Consider the following 22,129-nt stretch of genomic DNA (forward strand, 5'->3'; position numbering starts at 1 on the left):
TTAAACAAGCTAGGAATTCCACTGTGCTAGGAATTCCACTGAAGAGCTGGAACTACGAATTACTATGAAGAAATCTTCAATAGAACAAAACTTTTGAGTTTTTGTGCTATTTTTTTTTTTTTGTTTTTTAAGAACTAAGATCTAAAATGAATTTTTCTAACACTAAGATTTCAAATTTAGTTTTTTTTTTTTTTTGAATTTGAAATTCAAAATTTTCAGTTTCAAAACTTGTAGAGCACTTTTTGGGGGGGAATTTTCAGATGCCAAAAACCTTGTGAAATAAAGCAATAGGGACTGCCTTTTATAGGCAAAACTTAAGGCAGTCTTCAGATTTCACTTTGCCCCCTAAGTCCCTCTTTTATTTTTCAGTTTTAGCTAATTAGTCCCTTATTTGTTGGCTTGCTGCCCAAGTTACTGCATTAAGTTGCTGATATTTCAACTAAAACCCTCTTCTAGAAGAGTCTAGGGGGTTCCAGTCTCAACTACAGAATTGTTCTTTATTTAGGAATGCCTATACTACCCTTTATTAAATCTGAAATTTACTAACCTAGTACTAACTAAACCCCAACCCCTTTTTACCCTGGTTAGAATTATCAGCTATAACCAAACAATCCTAATATCTGAATTAATGGATCTAAATAACTCTAATTAGGACTTAAACTAACTAAATATCGAAATCAACAAATACTATTGTCAATTCTAAAAATCAACAGAAAACTAACACAATATTCATGCCTTGACTACAATTCGACTGAATAACAATTTTTAACAAAAACAAACAACAAGCTATANGCTATATCCAAACCAATTTAATAAAGAAAATAGATTTACCTAAACACAGTAATTCTAATTAACCTAAGATAATCAGTGAACTAAAAATTAACAATAAACGAACAGGATTAAAATCAAATTAGCAGTAACCTCTATGGATCAACTAATTGAAATCAAATACCAAATCAAAGAGAAGAAACCTTACTGACTTAAAACAAAAACAAACACTAAGAACAGGATTAAAATAGAAAAAGGAAAAACGAAAGAAATACCTCAGCCAAAAAAATGGAATTCCGGCTAGCCCTTTGAAATATCCGAACTGAAACTGTCCTTAATCATGTGTTTCCATGAGAAACACAAGATTAAAGACTATTACAGTCCAAAATCAAACGAACCCTGAACTTTGAGAACTTAGGGTTTTCTGGGCAAAACTTCGATCCGAAATTCGAGGAAGTCCGGTGGGATTCGAAGGACAATAGCTAGGGGTTTGTGAAAAGGAAAGTAAGGAGAGTATGGGTTGTGAGTTTAGCTGGATTTGGAGAAGTTAAGGTTTTGACCGGAGTCTTTGATTCAATATTCGAGAAGATTGGCTAGGCTTTGGGGGACGGGGTTTGGGGGTTTGGAAAGAGGAGACTGAGGGGAGTTCAGGGTGTATTTTTGGTGAGGTTTGGGGTGCCGCCGCCGGCGGAGTGGGGAAATAGGGGGCGGCTAGGGTTTGTGTGTAGGGTAATGGGAGAGACGGAAAGGAGGGGGGTAGGCGTTTAGACACTTTTATATTAAGATCCCTTAGTTCCTGACCGTGGGATCAAGAATCCTCGACGGCCAGGATCAGTTTCTATTAAAACAACGCCGTTTCATTACAAGGGGGGATGGACCGCGTTTCTGAGGTGGGTTGGGCCAATTTTGGCCGGATCTGGTGAGGGGTTTTTGACTGGTGTTGAAATTGGCCCAAATCTGATGGCCTGATGTACTCTTCTTTTATTTTAATTCAAATCTTTTATTTATTTATTTTTTTTCTATTTAAATTGAACTTATTTTCATTTCTTTTTGATTTTTGTTTTTTGTTAAAAGTAGGAAAAATTAAAATTAAACATAACAAAGACTTGAATTAAACTGAAATCAAACTAATTAATTTTCCTAAAACTAAACTAAATCCCAATTTTAAAAAGAAAGCTAAACAAAAATGTAAAAATGACTATTTTTCTCTTATTTTTATGATATTAATTGACCAATAAAACAAAAATATAAAATAGAATTCTAAACGCAAAAATGTGCTATTTTTTTTTGTATTTTTTATGAATTATGCCAACTAAAAATGCACACAAAATGCAAACAAACAAAAATCATGCAATTAATTTTCTAAAATTCAAATAATAAAGAAAAACCCTAATTTTAAGAATTTTGTAGGAACAATTCAAGCGAGGCAAAAATCACGTGCTCACAGCTGCCCCTCTTTGCTCGGAGACACGAAGGGTTTTCGGGCAAAGATAAATGAGCAATATGAGGGATTTTTGCCTGCTTGGCACTCCATGAGAAGCATTTTTGAAAACTGTCTGACCGAACCTTGCTTTAGAGGTTGCCTACATATCCTTGGCTATAAAGGAATCAGGTCGGTGTTATTTTGGAAGTTTCGGTAGCTGGGACTACCAGGAGCTGTGATTTCACTGCTGTTGCTGCTGCTACTGCTTGCTGACCTCCTTATTACACCAAAAGGAAAATCAAAGCTAAGCTAGCTATGCCTATCAACTAGGAGTTACAAGATTCCTATCTATAAATCTCTTGAAGCTTGATCTTGAGTCTTAGCTGATTTTGATGTGGACTCCGATCTGAATCTTGATGCTCACAAGTTGTAGGTGTTGTTTCTTTCTGCAGCATTAGGTCAAAGCGGGATCGGCGGAGCTTGTGGCTTCAATCAAGTTTTGAGCAGTCCGCATCTCTGTTCACTTCAGCATTTTGAATTCACTTCTTTTTGTTCTTTTTCTTCTTTTCTTTATTCTGGATTGAGACACATCCCTTTGGTCATTTCGAACCCTTGTGCCTTGAGGTCAACCCTGGTCCGACACCAAAACAAAACAAACAAACAAAATTTTTCTGCCCCAGCTTTCACTAGGAAAATTTCGTGAGTTATTTGTGACAAAATCTGAACTCATTCTCTCTTCTTTTTTTTCATTTTCAAGAATTGTATTTATCTATGATGGAACGATTCAGGAATGGAACCCTATTTCTAAAAGGCTCAACTCAGGGATTGGAGCCCTAATGTTCGCAAAAGGAAAAACGTTCAACTCAGGGGTTGGAGCCCTAATATTGGCCAAAGGAAAAAACGCTCAACTCAGGGATTGGAGCCCTAATATTGGCTAAAAATAAAAACGCTCAACTCAGGGGTTGGAGCCCTAATGTTGGCTAAAGGAAAAATGCTCAACTCAGGGGTTGGAGCCATGACGTTGGCTAAAAGGAAAAATGCTCAACTCAGGGGGGAGCCTAATTGGCTAAAGGCGCTAAAAGGAAAACGCTCAACTCAGGAATTGGAGCCGTAATGTTGGCCAAAAGGAAAAATGCTCAACTCAGGGGTTGGAGCCCTAATGTTGGCTAAAAGGAAAAGCTCAACTCAGGGTTGGACCCTTGGCTAAAGGGAAAAATGCTCAACTCAGGGGTTGGAGCCATGACGTTGGCTAAAAGGAAAAATGCTCAACTCAGGGGTTGGAGCCCTAATGTTGGCTAAAAGGGAAAACGCTCAACTCAGGGGTTGGAGCCCTAATGTTGGCTAAAGGGAAAAACGCTCAACTTAGGGGTTGGAGCCCTAATGTTGGCTAAAGGAAAAATGCTCAACTCAGGGATTGGAGCCTTAATGTTGGCTAGAAGGGAAAATGCTCAACTCAGGGGTTGGAGCCCTAATGTTGGCTAAAAGGAAAAATGCTCAACTCAGGGGTTGTCAATCAGGGGGGACTAATGCAAAAGGAAAACGCTCAACTCAGGGGTTGGAGCCCTAATGTTGGCTAAAGGGAAAAACGCTCAACTCAGGGGTTGGAGCCCTAATGTTGGCTAAAAGGAAAAACGCTCAACTCAGGGGTTGGAGCCCTAATGTTGGCTAAAAGGAAAAACGCTCAACTCAGGGGTTGGAGCCCTAATGTTGGCTAAAAGGAAAAACGCTCAACTCAGGGGTTGGAGCCCTAATGTTAGCAAAAAGGAAAACGTTCAACTCAGGAATTGGAGCCCTAATGTTGGCTAAAGGGAAAACACTCAACTCAGGGGTTGGAGCCCTAATATTGGCTAAAAGGAAAAACGCACAACTCGGGAATTGGAGCCCTAATGTTGGCTAAAAGGGAAAACGCTCAACTCAGGGGTTGGAGCCCTAATGTTGGCTAAAGGGAAAACGCTCGACTCAGGGGTTGGAGCCCTAATGTTGGCTAAAGGAAAAATGCTCAACTCAGGGGTTGGAGACCTAATGTTGGCTAAAAAGGAAAACTCTCAACTCAGTGGTTGGAGCCCTAATGTTGGCTAAAAGGGAAAACGCTCAACTCAGGGGTTGGAGCCCTAATGTTGGCTAAAAGGGAAAAACGCTCAACTCAGGGGTTGGAGCCCTAATGTTGGCTAAAAGGGAAAACGCTCAACTCAGGGGTTGGAACCCTAATGTTGGCTAAAGGAAAAATGCTCAACTCAGGGGTTGGAGCCCTAATGTTGGCTAAACCAAGTAACAGGTTGATATTGGGAATTCTAAACTATCCTTTTTTGGGATTCTTTTGTTATCTCTTTTTTCTCTTTTTTTTTTATTTTTGATAAGATGCGGGAATGAACTTGGAGGAAACTTCCCTTTTACATTGATTAGTTGGTGCAAAGTTGTTTCAGCACTTGCGCGTTTCTTTTCTTTTAGCTGCACCTGCTTTTGCGCGGTTGCCTGGATTGCACCTGTTTCAATTTTCAAACAAAGAACAATTGTTAGTTTGAAACGGTGGTTGGTTTTGTGGCCTTGATCGTCTCAATTGCCTGATCCCGGGCTAGCTTCTGTTGAGAACCTCTGCTACTGGCTGGTTTTGAAGATTGATCTCTCTTTCAAACCGGAAGGCTCAACTTTCAGGATTTCATGACAACTCGCCCACGTGGGGCTCCGGCCTCTCACTTTATTCTGCCTTTAAGACCTTTGTCCTCTTTTTTTGTTTGTTTGTTTTTCTCTTTCAATAACTTTAATTTCAAAGCATCCGCCATCATGGCCAGTCGGGATTGAATTGATGCACCGCTGAGGCTTGGTACTTTTCTTTAGCTTTTGTTAGGGAGAGCCCTGTAAAGCTAGTCCTGCCACCTTTTCTTTGTAATACTTTCGGAATCAGCGTTAGACCGAAAGGGATTCAAGGAAAAAGTAAGCAAGAAGATGAATTTAAAGAGAAGCGTCCCTTTCGGGGGAAAAGAAGGACTTATCTGGGGGTTCATGCAAGCTTCAAATAAACATGACATGCTTCTTGGACTGGATGCCCGACCCGCACAAACTTTCCAACTTCTCGTAAACTCATTGACCCGTGTCTCAAGACCAGGGAACCTTGCCAGGACTCTTTCAGTGGTGGGAGATGTCTTCTCTTCGGCCGACGGCACCCTTTGCGGGTTTTTGCCAATCGACCTCTCTCATTTCTCTTCTCATCGTCGCCCGATAGTGCTTCTTTACGAGTTTTCACTAAGCGAACTCTCTCATTTTCAATTTCTCTACTCACCATCGCCTTATGGTGCTCGTAGGTTTTCACCGATAAGACTCTTTCATTTTATTTCTCTCAATTTGATTGCATCAGATTCCAACAATGATGTTTTCAATTCCACGCCTTTGCCAATTGATCGGAAGGACTTGGACAAGGTTTTTGGGTAAAAAGAATCTTGGAGGGAATTACAACTTTGGAACCGTTTTGGTGGGCTCATTGCCGAGCCATTATATCATCTGCCCTAGTTTTATTTTTTGAGGAAATTAGGATTTTTGTTTTGGTGTGACTGAACCCCAGAGAGAGGCTGCCTATGTATCCTTTCGGAATCAAGTCAGACGTAGTTCAGGAAAACATTTGTGTTTGGTTGTTTTTGTTTTTGTTTTGTTTTGTTTTTCTTTTTTTTTCTTCTTTTTTTTTCAATATTACTTTCGGATTCCAAAGAGGGTAACCAAGGAAGGGTAACCGGCTCAAATGGGTTTTCAAAGGGTTGATAGTGTTTGGGTAGCGGAAATGAAAGCCTTCGTCATCTCAATTGGACAAAGTCGTCATCGTAGAAGGTCTAGACATAGTACCTTTTTACCGCATCCGCATTCACAGCTGTTTCGGGGTCATTTCTTTCGATATCTCCCACATACAATGCTCCTCTCGGCAATATTTTCCGGATGATGTATGAACCCTTCCAATTAGGAGCAAATTTTCCTTTTGCTTCCTGGTCATGAGGGAGAACGCGTCTTAACACGAGTTTTCCCGCTTCAAAATTCCTGGGACGCACCTTCTTGTTGCCGCGAACCAATTTTCCTTCAATTGTTCCAATTCTTTGTTTTATTTCCTCAAGGTTACCTTCTTTGCATTTTGACTCTTGATTCATGATTTCGAAATCTGACAGTGTTTTGGGATCTAGGCATGAAGGCAAAAGCTGCATTATTAGAGCTAAAGAGAGGAAATGAAGGGGAAAAAATAGCAAAATCAGAAAGAATAAAGAAAAATGAACGATGAAATATTGATTTCATTTACATTCGGATTTAAAGATAAGAAACTACAGGAAACATCCGAGTTACACCCTGGAATAACTCGCGATGCAGAAAAAGTGGTAGGACGGGTCTACCGGGACTCCTGCCTGATCGGGAATGGCGTAGCCTTCCAGTTTTGAAGCTTGGCGCTTGGTCCCATGTATAACACCTCAGCGGTGCTAGTGCCCTCTCCCGGTTGGACCATGTGGGTTTCGTAGAGCATTTCCCTCATTGCCCCACGTATTTCCTCAATTTCTTCAGCCGTGAAAACCTTATCATCTTCCTCTTTACTGTACTTAGGCTTGACAAAAGTTTCATACAAATGTACCACCTCATAATCGGCCATTTTCATTTTTTGAAAGAACACGTCTGCTTCCTCAGCACTCACAGGCTTCTTAGGCGGGAAACGCCTTCTGGTGGCATTGTTTACCTCCTCTACATTTGAATATTTCTCAACAAGGGGGTTTTCTAGCAGCTCTCCCAAGATCTCTTTACCCTTGTACGGAACCACCGTCTGATTATAATTCCATGGTACTGCAGCAGGGTTCGTCATAGGCTTTTGTGGTACGCGTCCAATAACCACTGGCTCACTCAGCCGAGGTGGTTTGATTGTCCCCCGCACCACATAGGCTTGCTTGGGTACGTACATTTGTGTTCCTTTTTTCAAATCAGCTTTCTTTTCTGGTTCTGTCTTGGTGATTGTGCTCTTCTTTTCCCCTTTCTCTTGCTTCGGGGCCACCTTTGGCTTTCTTTCTGCATCAGCGATAGCAATTATAGCTTTTAACGCTGGATCAAATTCTCTGTCTTCACAGATCATCCCGATTACTGGCCCGTTGTTGTGAGCGGGCAGCGGATTATTGGTCACATTTAGGACATCCTCATCCCTCAGTATTATTTTTCCTTGCTTTATTAAGTTTTCCACCGCTTGTTTCAGGGTCCAACAGTCATTTGTATGATGGCCTTCTGCCCCTGAATGGTATGTACACCTGACACCAGCTCTGTAGGCGGGCGATGCCGGGTTTTGTCTGTTCTGAGGGACTGGCTACAGCAAATTCATTTGAACAAGCTTCGGGAACAAACTGGAGTATGGTTCACCGATTGGTGTAAAGTTTGGTCTCCTGGGTGGTTCCCGAGGACGGAAGTTATTTTGTGGAGGACGGGGGTTATAGTGGTTTTGGTGAGGAGGTTGATTTCTTTGAAATGGAGCTTGGTTTCTATTGGCATGTGGCTGCGGCCGAGAAAAGGGTTGAGCATTCATGACCGCATACGGTTGATGAGCATAAGCCATGTCATGGTGAGGGTAGTAATGTTGAGGGGTTCTTTCAGAGAAGATGGGTCTAGGGGTCCGGTGTCTTCTTGCCCCTGATGCTGCCATAACCGTTTCTTTCTTTCTGTTTACCCTTGGCCATCCCTCCAGACCCGCCTTGGATGGCTTCGGAGGTTGCTCTAATGGCTGACTGGCTCAAGATTCTGCCCGTTTTCAATCTATTCTCCACCATTTCACCAATTTTAATAGCTTCTGTGAATGGTTTACCCATAGCTGCCATCATATTTTGGAAATAATCAGCTTCCCGAGCTTGAAGAAACACCGTGACCATTTCAACCTCGTCCATTGGAGGCTTTACTCTCGATGCCTGCTCACGCCATTTGATTGCATACTCCCTAAAGCTCTCCGAAGACTTCTTTTTCAGATTTGCCAACGAGTTCCGGTCTGGAGCAATGTCTATATTGTACTGGAACTGTCTAACAAAGTCTCTCGCGAGGTCGTCCCAGATGTGCCATCGGGAGATATCTTGATCCATATACCACTCGGAGGCAATACCCACCAAGCTTTCCCCAAAGTAAGCCATGAGCAATTCTTTTTTTCCTCCAGCCCGATGCAATTGATTGCAGTATTTCTTAAGGTGAGCAATGGGATCACCATGCCCATCGTATTTTTCGAACTTCGGAGTCTTGAATCCCATGGGCAGATGCACGTGAGGGAACATGCACAGATCAGTATAGGAAACACTCTTCTGCCCGCTTATACCTTGCATGTTCTTTAAGCTCTGCTCAAGGCTCCTCATTCTCTTTGCCATCTCATCTTGTTCAGGAGTTTTGGGAGTTTTATCTTGCCCTGGTGTAAGCTCAAATGGCGGTGGCTGAGGGTAAGTGTATGTGGGATATTGAGGAGGATCTGCTTGAAAGATGGGATTTTGGAAAGTGAAGGCCGATGGATCAAAAGCGGGCCTTGGGAGTGAAGGCTGTGTGGTGGCGGAGCATGGTGGAGTGGTAAAAATATTGGGGACTGCTCCTGATGTGAACACCTGGGGGCGTACCTCAGAAGGTGTTCCTATAAAGTTAGCAGACGGGGTATTCAGGTGACTGATGGGGATGTTAGAAGTACTCCCGGTTCTCGGGAACAATTCAGGAAAGCCAGGGATAACACTTGGAGGCTCCCTGCCATTAGTCCATGCGTCCCACATCTCCATCATTCGGAGACGTAATATCCGATTTTCTTCAGCTGTGGCAGACTCGGAGGCCAGGATCCCTGAGATGGGGCTATCTTCGGTGATGAGAACTGGTGGCAAAGTCATTTCAGACGACATTTCTGTACTTCCTTTTGATCTGGTGAAATATCGATGCGATGCCAGCTTACCAAAAACCAACCACCGTTTCTAAATGCCTAAGCTGGAATTGACAGCAACAACAGTTAGTTTGAGACAAGTAACAGATAGGTCTACAGCACATTGGGGTGTGATGCACATATACAGTTAAATGAGTGTCTACATGTTTGCCACGGTTGCATGCGTCGTCCTGGCTTTTCCTGTCCAAATTCTTTTCTTTTTATTCCGACCCTCTTTTTCCTGCCTTTTCCTTGCTTTTCTGGTTTTTCTGTCATTTTGATTTTTCTCTCCATTTTCTTTTCTTTCATGGTTTTTCTCTTTTTGTGTTTCTTTTCCACTCTTATTTTTCTTTTATTTCCTTCCCCCGTATTTTTTTTCTTAGGGTTACGGTCGAATTCTATGGAGATTGCCTACGTATCTTGACCCCGCATGAATCAGACCAAGCGTAGTTCTTACAGATCAGGAATAAAGTAAATAAATAAACTCCTTTTTTTTTATTTTGATTTGATTTTTTTTTCTTTTTAATTTTCGAAAGAAAGACTTATAAAGAAAGAAAGAACTTTTCTTTTCGGATTTGGATTTAATTATTTTTTTTTAAAAAAGAAATTTTGATTTTATTTTCAATTTATGAAAGAACTATTTCTAAAGAAAAAGAAAATATTTTGAACTATTTCTTAAAATTTCTTTTTAATGAAAGAAGAATGAAAATATTTTGGATTTTTGATTTTTTTTTTTGTAATTTTGAAAGAAGAAGAAAAATATTTTTGTTTTTGGATTTTTGATCTTTAATTAATTTTTATTTCAAAAACAAAACTCCGACTTTGCGGATACGGCCTTTCAGCACTTCGGGGAGAAAGATTTTAAGGCTGTGCCCGCAAACTATTTAAAATGACTCAGGGTGGCTGTTCTTGCAAAACCAGCCTTCCGGCGTCCTTTTGGGGACATTCGGCTTATTTTAAAACAAGAATGGCATCACCCGGCTTATTTTGGTATTTTTGGGCTATTTTTGCAAAAGGGAGGTTGGACACGATGAGGGTTGCCTACGTATCTCACATCCGGTGAGAATCAAACCAGCGTAGTTCGGTCAAAATTGGGAATTGAGTAAACTAACTCTTCTTTTTTTTTTTTGTAAAACTCAGACCATGAAAGCTTTAAGGCAAAAGAAAAATATTTTTGATTTTTTTGATTTTTTTTTTTGGAATTTTCTAAAAAAACAAAAATGCTTTGAAAGAAGAAAGGGAATTTTTTTTTGGATTTTTGATTTTGCTTTTGTTTTGTTTTTGAATGAAAGACTTCTAAAAATTCATTTGCTTTTGATTTGAACTTTGGGAATTTTAAAAGTAAACAGAAAATATTTTTGTTCGAATTTTCATTCGTTTTCTCTTTTTCTAAGGAGGAAAGAAAATATTTTTGGATTTTGATTTTGGATGTTGCCTCTTAATTTTCGAAAGAGGGACCTTTTTTAAGAAAAATATTTTGAATTTCTGAGCTTTTATTTATTTACAAAAGTACTTCTAAAGAAAAATAAAAATATTTTTTGGACCTCAAATTTTTTTTTCAAAATTCTTTTTTATTGACATTTATGAAAGAAAGACATCTAAGGAGTATTTTTTTGGATTTTTGTTTCTGATTTTTTTTTAAATTTTTTGGAAAACTACTTCAAAATGAAGGAAACCCGTATTTTGGATTTGATTTTTATTGATTTTTCTTTTTCGCATGAAAGACATTAGAAAGAAGGAAACCATTTTTTGTTTTTTTGAGTTTACAAACTACTTTTTTTTTCCGAATTTTCTAAGGAAAGATTTTTAAAGAAGGAACTAAAGGAAAATCTTTTTGGATTTTTTGAAAATTGGGGTCGGAACCGATGAGGTTTGCCTACGTATCTCACATCCGGTAAGAATCAGACCCGCGTAGTTTGGTCAAACATTTTGTTACAACATCTTTTTTCTATTTTCTTTCTTTTTCTTTTTTTTTTTCAAAAATCCGGCAGCATTTCGGTACTATTTGGGCATTGGTTAACCACTTAGTCCTAACACTGCTATTTTTCTCAATTTCCTCTCATTGTATACAGGCCGGTCAACATGCAAAGCCGAGCAAATAAATGTACAAGTAGCACGTAAGATGCATCAAAATGGTCTTTTCATTTCAGGTTACCTATCCTAGACGGACCCAACCCCTGTGTTGAGTCCCCTAAGTCAAATGCACATGATGCAAACAAACATTCCTACTAGGGATCCGGCATGGGGTTTTGTTCTTCTAGGTTTAAACCCTAGGTTTATTGGTCTAGACCTGGCTTACCCGAGCGGACAACTCGAGCCGAGAGGGAGGCAGCGTACCGGGGATACAGAAGCTCCGCGGGCTTAGCAACTTATCCAAACCTCGTTCTAAATGGGAAAAGACTCTAAACAGAAGAGAAGCTACACGAAGTGCACCCTTCTCCATGATGTAGAAGACTCAGAGAGAGGAAGGGATTCGTGACAGTTTATATATACAATTTCAACAAATATCAAAGCGGTAAAACATTTAGCACATATAGCATGGAACATGTAGGAAAATCAGATAAAGCCAAATATAACATTTATACTAAGCTCGAATTCTTGAACCCTGAATCGAAATTCTGGGTTCGTGACCCCAGCAGAGTCGCCAGAGCTGTCACACCTCCTTTTTTACACACCGACCCCGAAGGGTAATGTATAAGGGAGTTTTTTCATTTAAAGTGACATTATTCGAAATGGGATCATTTATTTGTTTAGAGTCGCCACTTGGGATAGGATTGGCTTTTGGTGTCCCAAGTCACCGGTTTAACTTGAATCCCAAATCGAGGAAAAATTTCGACTTCCCAATTGGAGTCTGCGAACCAGAAATTCTGAATAAGGAATTCTGTTGACCCGAGGGAAGGTATTAGGCACCCCCGGATCCCGTGGTTCTAGCACGGTCGCTTAAACTTTTATAATTGGCTAAAATCTGATTTTTATACATGTCACCCTATGGTGCAATTTTAAAATTATTTACCGCTTTTAATTAATTTTTAGGAAATTGAACGTCGTTTAAAAATATATTTTCGGATCACGTCACATGAAATGCACCCGTATCCTCGACACATTCTTATTCAACGTTTTGGGATTTGGATTTGGGTTGCATGAAATGCACACCCGTATTTAGGAAGGTAAAATTTTAAAGCGCGCCTAAAGCGACTAACGTGTTACCATGAAAATTCGCTAAATGGCATGTCCCGAATTCTAAGAATAGTAACCCCACTAAAGGAAAAATGCTCAACTCAGGGGTTGGAGCCCTAATGTTGGCTAGAAAGAAAAANGCCAAATATAATAGTTATACTAAGCTCGAATTCTTGAACCCTGAATCGAAATTCTGGGTTCGTGACCCCAGCAGAGTCGCCAGAGCTATCACACCTCCTTTTTTACACACATACCCCGAAGGATGATGTATAAGGGGGTTTTTCCATTTTAAGTGACATTATTCGAAATGGGATTATTTATTCACTTCAGAGTCGCCACTTGGGATAGGTTTGACTTTTGGTGTCCTAAGTCACCGGTTTATCTTGAATCCCAAATCGAGGAAATTTCGATTTCCCGAATGGAGTCTGCGAACCAGAAATTCTGAATAAGGAATTCTGTTAACCCGAGGGAAGGTGTTAGGCACCCTCGGATCCCGTGGTTCTAGCACGGTCACTTGAACTATTAGAATTGGCTAAAAATCTGATTTTAATACATGTCAACCTATAGTGCAATTTTTAAAATTATTTACCATTTTTATTTATTTTTTAGGAAATTGAACGTCGTTTAAAACATGTTTTTGGATCATGTCACATGAAATGCACCCGGATCCTCGACACATCTTATTCAACGTTTTGGGATTTGGATTTGGGTCACATGAAATGCACACCCGAATTTAGGAAGGTAAGATTATTAAAGAACACACCTAAAGTGACTAACGTGTTATTAACTTTGCGGGAGGCCATGAAAATTCGCTAAATAACACGTCCCGAATTCTAAGTATCTTAGGGAGTAATTAAAGAGGGCCACATAGTTTATGCATTTTGTTTGGCGCGGCGCACCTCGTTTTATTTTTAAAGGCCATCCTAAAAAGGACTATTATTTTCTAGTAAGGATTGTCTCTAAAAAAGGCCTAATTAATTAGCATTTGGGCCTCAAGACAAGCTGATGGTGAAGACGAGAATGAGTCTGAAGGTGAACAAGACAAGCTGGCCAAGTTTGGCAAAAGAAAATTTTTGAAGGGTAGATTGCTGAAAGACTTGGTGGAACCAGGAATGGTTCGATTGGTTGATGCACTAGCTGCTCGGGGCTGGAAGGACATGGTCCTTCAGATGGATGGAAGGCTAGTTAGGAATGAAATCATTGAATTCATGGCCAATGCAGAGGTCAAGAATGGCAGAGTTACCAGCCAAGCGAAAGGGGTTCAAGTGACCTTCGATGCAGAGAAGCTGGGTGAGATTCTTGACATTCCTGCTGAGGGATATGATGACTACACTAGGCAAAGATGGCCAAGTCTGGATTCCCTTCCTCCTGCCCTTGAAATTACTAGGAGATTCTGTGATGTTGAAGAAGTGAATGAGGCCAAGTTTGTGCACAAGAGTGAAATGAAGCCACAACACAAAGTCCTGTTTGAATTTGTCAACAAGTGCTTACTGCCTAGGCAGGAAAGAAGACACATTGCTAACTATATGGACTTAGTTCTGATGGAGTGTCTCGAAAGTGCAAGGCAAATCAACTGGCCTGCTTTCATCATCAAGCTACTGGACAGAGTTATCAATGGCTCCAAGGCCCATGCTACTCCTTATGGGTTTATTCTGATTACTGTGCTTGATCGTTGTAAGGTGCCACTAAAGAAGTGGGAAATGGCCACAAGCAAGGATCACTTTGGAATTAACACTTTGATTTCTTGTGACTATGAGGTCACTTCCATTCCTAATGAACCTGGTTCATCCAATAAGACACCTATAAATAGCAAAGTCAGAGCTCTAGTGCAGGAGAGTGGGGCAAAGGAAGCTGAGATAGCTAAGCTGAAGGTTCGCTTAGCAGAGGTTGAATCTGAGAGGGATGCTCTCAGAACTGAGCTTACCAAGGAAAAGGAGAAGAATGAGGGAATTCTTCAAAATATGTTGAACCTTCTCCAAGCCAAAACCAACCCTCTAGCTCTTCCAAGCCTTAGGACTTCTAGCCTTCATCTCCTGAACCTGTCTAGTACCACCAGTGATCCAGATTAGGGATTTCTCTTTCTTTTGCTCATGTTATGAATATTTTTGCTTTCTTTTTGTGGATTGTGGTAGCAACATATCTCCTATCTGTCACACCTCCTTTTTTACACACATACCCCGAAGGATAATGTATAAGGGAGTTTTTCCATTTTAAGTGACATTATTCGAAATGGGATTATTTATTCATTTCAGAGTCGCCACTTGGGATAGGTTTGGCTTTTGGTGTCCCAAGTCACCGGTTTATCTTGAACCCCAAATCGAGGAAATTTCGACTTCCCGAGTGGAGTCTACGAACCAGAAATTCTGAATAAGGAATTCTGTTGACCCGAGGGAAGGTGTAAGGCACCCTCGGATCCCGTGGTTCTAGCACGGTCGCTTGAACTATTAGAATTGGCTAAAAATCTGATTTTAATACATGTCATCCTATAGTGCAATTTTTAAAATTATTTACCGCTTTTATTTATTTTTTTAGGAAATTGAACGTCGTTTAAAACATATTTTTGGATCATGTAACATGAAATGCACCCGGATCCTCGACACATTTTATTCAACATTTTGGGATTTGGATTTGGGTCACACGAAATGCACACCCGAATTTAGGAAGGTAAGATTATTAAAGAACGCGCCTAAAGTGACTAACGTGTTATTAACTTTGCAGGAGGCCATGAAAATTCGCGAAATGGCACGTCCCGAATTCTAAGTATTTTAGGGAGTAATTAAAGAGGGCCACGTAGTTTATGCATTTTGTTTGGCGCGGCGCACCTCGTTTTATTTTTAAAGGCCATCCTAAAAAGGACTATTATTTTCTAGTAAGGATTGTCTCTAAAAAGGCCTAATTAATTAGCATTTGGGCCTCAAGTTCAAGTCCACACTTGAACAAAAGGAAAACCTCTTAGTTCAAGGGTGCTACTTAACTAGGAAAGCCCAAGACCTATGTTGCAAAATTAATCCCATTAACCTTGGGGTGAATTTAAACCTTCAGCAGTTTTCTTTGGGCTTCAAGCTTAGCCTAGGAAGAAAGAATACACAATCAGATTCACGTTGGGCTTCGTACGGATGAATTTCAGGCCCAAACTTAACAATTGGACTTAACAATTTGCAGTAGTCGAACTATTTCAACTTATTCAAATCAATGCCTGCCAATCTTAAATCCAAACAAACTTATTTGAACATTAGCAATCTCTATATTGAAATACTGATTTTTGTTTTTAAATCTTTACACATGGAATTTCGGACCTCATTAAACTTAATCATCTCAATAAAATCCAAAACATCTAGACATCTAAACCAATCAGATTTGATTTTTTAATTCCAAAGCTCAGATTTCCTTATCTATTTATCTACTGGTGAGTTTCTGGATATCAACAGTGGTTTAAACTTCGTTTATCACTAAGGGTTAAAAACTGGAAACATGGACTGAATTTAACAAAATAATCGTGAGTGTAAACATCAAGTGTATAGACTAAACAGCTCGATTACATAGTTCAACTATTATGACCTTCAAATTTTAACTAATATAGCCATTTAGTATTCCAAGTAGTGCACTAATTACAGCTATACATGAACATGTTAATAGCCCAAATCCAAAGTAGAACAACTAAACTCAACATTGAATCAACAACTAACATTTGAGTTGATAGAATTCGACTAGAATTGAAGAGGAACAATCTGAACATAAATCCTGCCTATATTAATCCAACAGACCAAACTAAACAAAATGTATCAACTCACAGTCCATCGTTTATGTTAGTACAAGCTAAAGCTAATCTAGATTAAACAAATACATATCAATTAGCATCTATCTAGCTATTGACAGATAATGATCCAAGCGAGTACATATCAGGAAGCCAATTCGTGAGTAGGTTTTATTTCAGTTCCAACTCAAAGCTACATCGAGGCAATTTAAGGTGTGTACCTGGAAGTTGAAATACAAATAAGAAGAAGGAGAAATCAGCAGCAGTGGTGAGCTAATAGCAGTGTTAAACAGCAGGTAATAGCAACAGCAATTTCAACTTTGAATCCCAGAAATGACAACCAGCAAAAACAGACCAAAATCGACTCGAATAGACCAAATTCAGCTTGAAATTAACCCCAGAAGCTTTTAAACCTCAATTACTGAACAAAACAGGAAGTTCAAACCATTGTGGATCTTAGATAAGCTAGAGATTTGAATTAGGAGCTGGAATTCGAAACTATTGTAAGGAACTTCAATGGAAGAGTATTTTTTTTGGAGTTTTTGTGTTGTTTTTGGTTTTTTGAAGATTTAAGATCTAAAATAAGCTTTCTAACTCTAAGATTTCAGATTTGGTTTTTGAATTTTGAAATTCAAATTTTCAGATGCTAAAACTTGCAAAAACTTTTTGGGGGAGTTTTTCAGATGCCAAAACCTTGTAAAACAAGGCAGTAGGGACTGCCTTTTATAGGCAAAACTAGGGGAAGTTTCAGATTTTTACATTTACCCCCTTGCCCCCCTCTTTTATTTTCAGTACTTAGCTAGTTAGTCCCTAAAATTTTGGCTTGTTGCCCAAGTTACTGCACTAAATTACTGAAATTTAAACTAAAACTCTCTTCCAGAAGAGTCTAGGGGGTTCTAGTTCCAACTACAACATTATTCTCTATTTGGGAATGCCTATACTACCCTTTACTTAATCTGAAATTTACCAAACCAGCCAAACTAAATCTCAAACTGGTCAACCTTAGTCCGAACTAACCAAAGTTAGTCAATAAAGGGTTGGGGTATTCAGCTATATCCAAACCAATTTAAAAAGAAAAATCGATTTACCTAAACACAATAATTCTAATTAACCTAAGATAATCAGTGAACTAAAAATTAACAATAAACGAACAGGATTAAAATCAAATTAGCAGTAACCTCTATGGATCAACTAATTGAAATCAAATACCAAATCAAAGAGAAGAAACCTTACTGACTTAAAACAAAAACAAACACTAAGAACAGGATTAAAATAGAAAAAGGAAAAACGAAAGAAATACCTCAGCTAAAAAAATGGAATTCCGGCCAGCCCTTTAAAATATTCGAACTGAAACTTTCCTTAATCATGTGTTTCCATGAGAGACACAAGATTAAAGACTATTATAGTCCAAAATCAAACGAACCCTGAACTTTGAGAACTTAGGGTTTTCTGGGCAAAACTTCGATCCGAAATTCGAGGAAGTCCGGTAGGATTCGAAGGACAATAGCTAGGGGTTTGTGAAAAGGGAAGTAAGGAGTGTATGGGGTGTGAGTTTGGTTGGATTTGGAGAAGTTAAGATTGGCTAGGCTTTGGGGGACAAGGTTTGGGGGTTTGGAAAGAGGAGACTGAGGGGAGTTCAGGGTGTATTTTTGGTGAGGTTTGGGGTGTCGCCGCCGGCGGAGACGATTTCCAGCCGGCGGCGGAGCCAGTGGGGAATTAGGGGGTGGCTAGGGTTTGTGTGTAGGGTAATGGGAGAGACGGAAAGGGGGGGGTAGGCGTTTAGACACTTTTATATTAAGATCCCTTAGTTCCTGACCGTGGGATCAAGAATCCTCGACGACCAGGATCAGTTTCTATTAAAACAACGTCGTTTCATTACAAGGGGGGCTGGACCGGGTTTCTGAGGTGGGTTGGGCCAATTTTGGCCGGATCTTGTGAGGGGTTTTGGGCTGGTGTTGAAATTGGCCGAAATCTGATGGCCTGATTTACTCTTCTTTGTTTTAATTCAAATCTTTTATTTTTTTTTTTTTTTTCTATTTAAATTCAACTCATTTTCATTTCTTTTTGTTTTTTGTTTTTTGTTTTTTGTTAAAAGCAGGAAAAATTAAAATTAAACATAACAAAGACTTGAATTAAACTGAAATCAAACTAACTAATTTTTCTAAAACTAAACTAAATCCCAATTTTAAAAAGAAAGCTAAACAAAAGTGTAAAAATGACTATTTTTTGTTATTTTTCTCTTATTTTTATGATATTAATTGACCAATAAAACAAAAATATAAAATCGAATTCTAAACGCAAAAATGTGCTATTTTTTTGTATTTTTTATGAATTATGCCAACTAAAAAATCATGCAATTAATTTTCTAAAATTCAAATAATAAAGAAAAACCCAAATTTTAAGAATTTTATAGGAACAATTCAAGCGAGGCAAAAATCACGTGCTCACAATCAATGAAATCTACTGTTTTTGCTCTTGTTGATTGTTAATATTTTCTTGATAGTTGGAATGTGTTTTTCTTGATTACTGATGATTAATCCATGATTGCACTTGCAGTTGCCCCAGTGGCCATGAGTAATTGTTAAAATTCTGGGAATCACACTTTGTTTATGCAACTTTTCGATGATGCCAAAAGGGGGAAGAGATATTGTGCTTTATTTATTCTGAATAAGTGATGTTTATAACCTAATGAACCTGGTCCTTGATGATAAGTAAATTTGATCTAACCTTGTAATTGATGAATAAGTTGAGTTCTGACAGGGCATAAGTGAGTAAAAATCACAGAGTTTGTCATCATCAAAAAGGGGGAATTTGTTGGTCAAGTAAAGATGAAGTTTTGAAGACTGACAAAGGAACTCAGACATGGACCAGGTCCATCTTGTGAAGCACAGTTATGATCAACTCAAACATGTAAGATGCACGTGAAGGAGATAAATCTAACTTATCCGAAGCAATATCTCCTGATCATGATCGAAAAGGTTGCATATTGGATAAAGAGAAAGACTCCTTACATAAAGAGAAACACGGTTTAAGAAATGGATAGAGTTAGAGGATGAGACCAACTAAAACTCTTCCACAAACTCTTCCACCAAGGAAGAGTAGCTTCTGTATTCTAGTCAATCTCTTTTTACTAACTCCATAAATATCAGTGTTGTTCTCTTTTACAGGAATGCACATAAGCAGAAGTTAAGCGTGAATTGAGAGCAAAATAGCAAGGCAATTTTGCAAACAATTTATGTGTGATTCAAGCGTGCAATCCTGAAGCTACTTGAACTAGATAGAAGAACCAGTTCCAAGTGTCTGTTTTTTATTCTAGTTCAATTGTAGTAGGTGTTTTAATATTGTACCTTTCAGTTTTATCTAGAAGCAATTGTATTAGGTACTTAGAGTTTTCAAGTTAGAGTTAACTTGAATTTGTCGCAACAGTTGAGCCTGTGTGCCACAACGAGATTAGAGTTAATCCTAGGTTTACAAAAGAGTTTTTTGTAAATGCAGTTTTTGGCTCAGTGATTTTAGTGGAGAGTTTGGGAAAATCATACTAGAAAGTAGGTCGTGGTTTTTTCACCTTTTGAGCCAGTTGTTTTCCACGTAAAAATCTCTGTGTTCTTTATTTTCTGTTTTTATTATTCCGCAACAGTAGTAGTTGGAACACATAGAAGAACCAGGTCCTTCTATAATCAAGTTAAGCAAAAATTGGGTACCACACAAATCACCCCCTCTTGTGTGGTATTGAGATATAAAACATCACATACTAACTTCCTAGATGTGGTGAAGGAGGGGCGGAACCAGCCAGTGCAAGGACGTCACATGTTTAGAGTAGTGAAGAAGTTAAAAATGTTAAAGTACAAGCTGAGGGATCTAAATAGAAGGCACTTCAGCAACATTATAGCTATTGCTGATGAAGATAGACTGGACCTTGCCAGAGCACAAGCAACGCTACATACTAATCCCTTGGATACAAGGATGCAGGAAGAAGTACATCAGAGGTTCCAAAAATTCAGGAAATCTTCCTATTTTGCTGAAGGTTTCTTACAACAGAGAAGTAAAGCTCAAGTCCATACACAGGGTGATGGAGGCTGTCAACCACTTTAGTGAAGTATCTGGTTTGGTGGCTAACCTGGATAGGTCAGGTATCTTCTTAGCAAGGATTGGTGATGAATTACAACATACAATTTTGAGCACCACAGGATTCTCAATTGGAACATTACCTATGAAGTACCTTGGATCACCTTTATCTCTAAGAAATGGAGCAAAGTTGAGTGTCATCATTTAGTGGAGAAGATTACAAAGAGGATTAATTCTGATTATTCTAAACAGCTTTCTTATGCTGGTAGATTGCAAGTTATTGTGGTTAGCCAACCAACATAAGCTGCTCACCAAGGAAAGACTACTGAAGCTGCATATTCCTATTGCTAATGACACATGATGTTGTCTGTGCGATTTGGGTGTCTTAGAGACTCACCAACACTTGTTTGTAGATTGTAGCTGGGTGAGTTCCATGAGAAGGGCATTAACAAGGCGATTGGGTATTTCCCTTCTAGCACTGCCAGTCCCTGAGACCTTATAGTGGATCAGAAGAAGGCATTGGAAGCAATTTAGAAAGGAAGTAGCAGCAGCTATGCTTGGTGCTATGATTTATCACACATGGCAAGCTAGGAACTAGAAAATATTCAGACAAGTTGGCTTAAACAGTGGTTTTTGTATTGGTCAAATTCAGAAAAAACTCAAAAGAGAGAATTGGCATGCGTGCAGAGTCGAGGAGAGCAGGGAAATGCCAAGTTTTGATTAGCAGATTTTTGTAATTCGTTCATGTATGTGTATTACTTATGTTTTATTGAGGTCCTGGTGTATTGGGAAGTTCCTAGTACTCTTGATACTCCTTAGTAGGTAAAGTTTTTGTTTGTTATGGTAATTTTCACGGATTATTACCATAAAAAAAAAAACTAAAAATAGAGATGAAAAAACATAGGTGTAAACTGGAGTAACATAGATGGTCGTGATCAAAATTGATTGACGGTAGAGCTGTCAATATGGGCGGGCCCGGGCTAGCCCAGCCCAGCCCACGTGGGCTTTAGTAATTGATGGGCTGGGCTGGGCTAGCCCACCATTTTAATGGGCCTTATAATGGTTAGCCCACCCCAGCCCTATGTGGGCTGCAAGCCCCCACGGGCCAGCCCATCATTTTTTAAAATATAATTTTATATTTTTTCTTTAAGTTCTAACCTAAAAAAAGATAAATATTTAAAAGTTAAAAAAAAAATCTTATTGGAAAAATTTCACAAAACTTAATAATCTTTTATACTGATCCAATATATCACAATAAACGCTAAAAAAGTAAAAGATAAGATTATATTTCATTCACTAAAAGTCAAAAGTCAAAACAAACGTCCATGACGCTTATGAGATATCCAACACATCCTCTTCATAAAACAGATTTGAATTCGCTTGTGAGAAGGTTGTCTTAACATCTTCACTTTCATCTACATCTACAACTCCTATGCAATATTATTAGTTAAATATTAAGAATAATTAAATTTTAAAATTAATTAACGTTTTAAGACTTTGATTTTTTAATATGATGAGCTTAATAAACTTTAAGCTTGTGATACTCTTCTTGTCATTTTTTGTGTCATATACTTTTTATATTCTATTTATTTTAAATACTTATTTTTATTAGGCCCAGGGCCAGTTCAGCCCAGCCCAGCCTCAGTCAAGCCTCACGGGCCACGGGCTTACTCGGGCCAGGCCTAAAAGCCTCGTTTTTAAATGGGCTCAAAAAATCTAGTCCAGCCCTGCTAAATCATGGGCTGGGCTGGGCTGGCCCAACGGGCCAAGCCCATATTGGCGGCTCTAATTGACGGAATTATGGGATTGAAATCATTATCAAGCGTCCACATTAATGCTGGAATAGTTAATTGCACAACACCAGAACTAAATCCATTAAATCCAGTTTAACATCTCGCATCATCTTCATTCATAATCATGAAATCCCTATTGCGCGCCCTATATATATATAGAGAGAGGGGGGCAATTAAATGCTCTTTAATTACTCAAAGTTAGGTTATCTGTTTTTCGTTTTTTTTTCGGGGGGGGGGGGGTGGGGGGGGGTGGGAGGGATAGTAGGAGATGAGTA

Source organism: Nicotiana attenuata, chromosome 1, assembly GCF_001879085.1.
Source record: "Nicotiana attenuata strain UT chromosome 1, NIATTr2, whole genome shotgun sequence".
In the NCBI taxonomy this organism is placed as follows: domain Eukaryota; kingdom Viridiplantae; phylum Streptophyta; class Magnoliopsida; order Solanales; family Solanaceae; genus Nicotiana; species Nicotiana attenuata.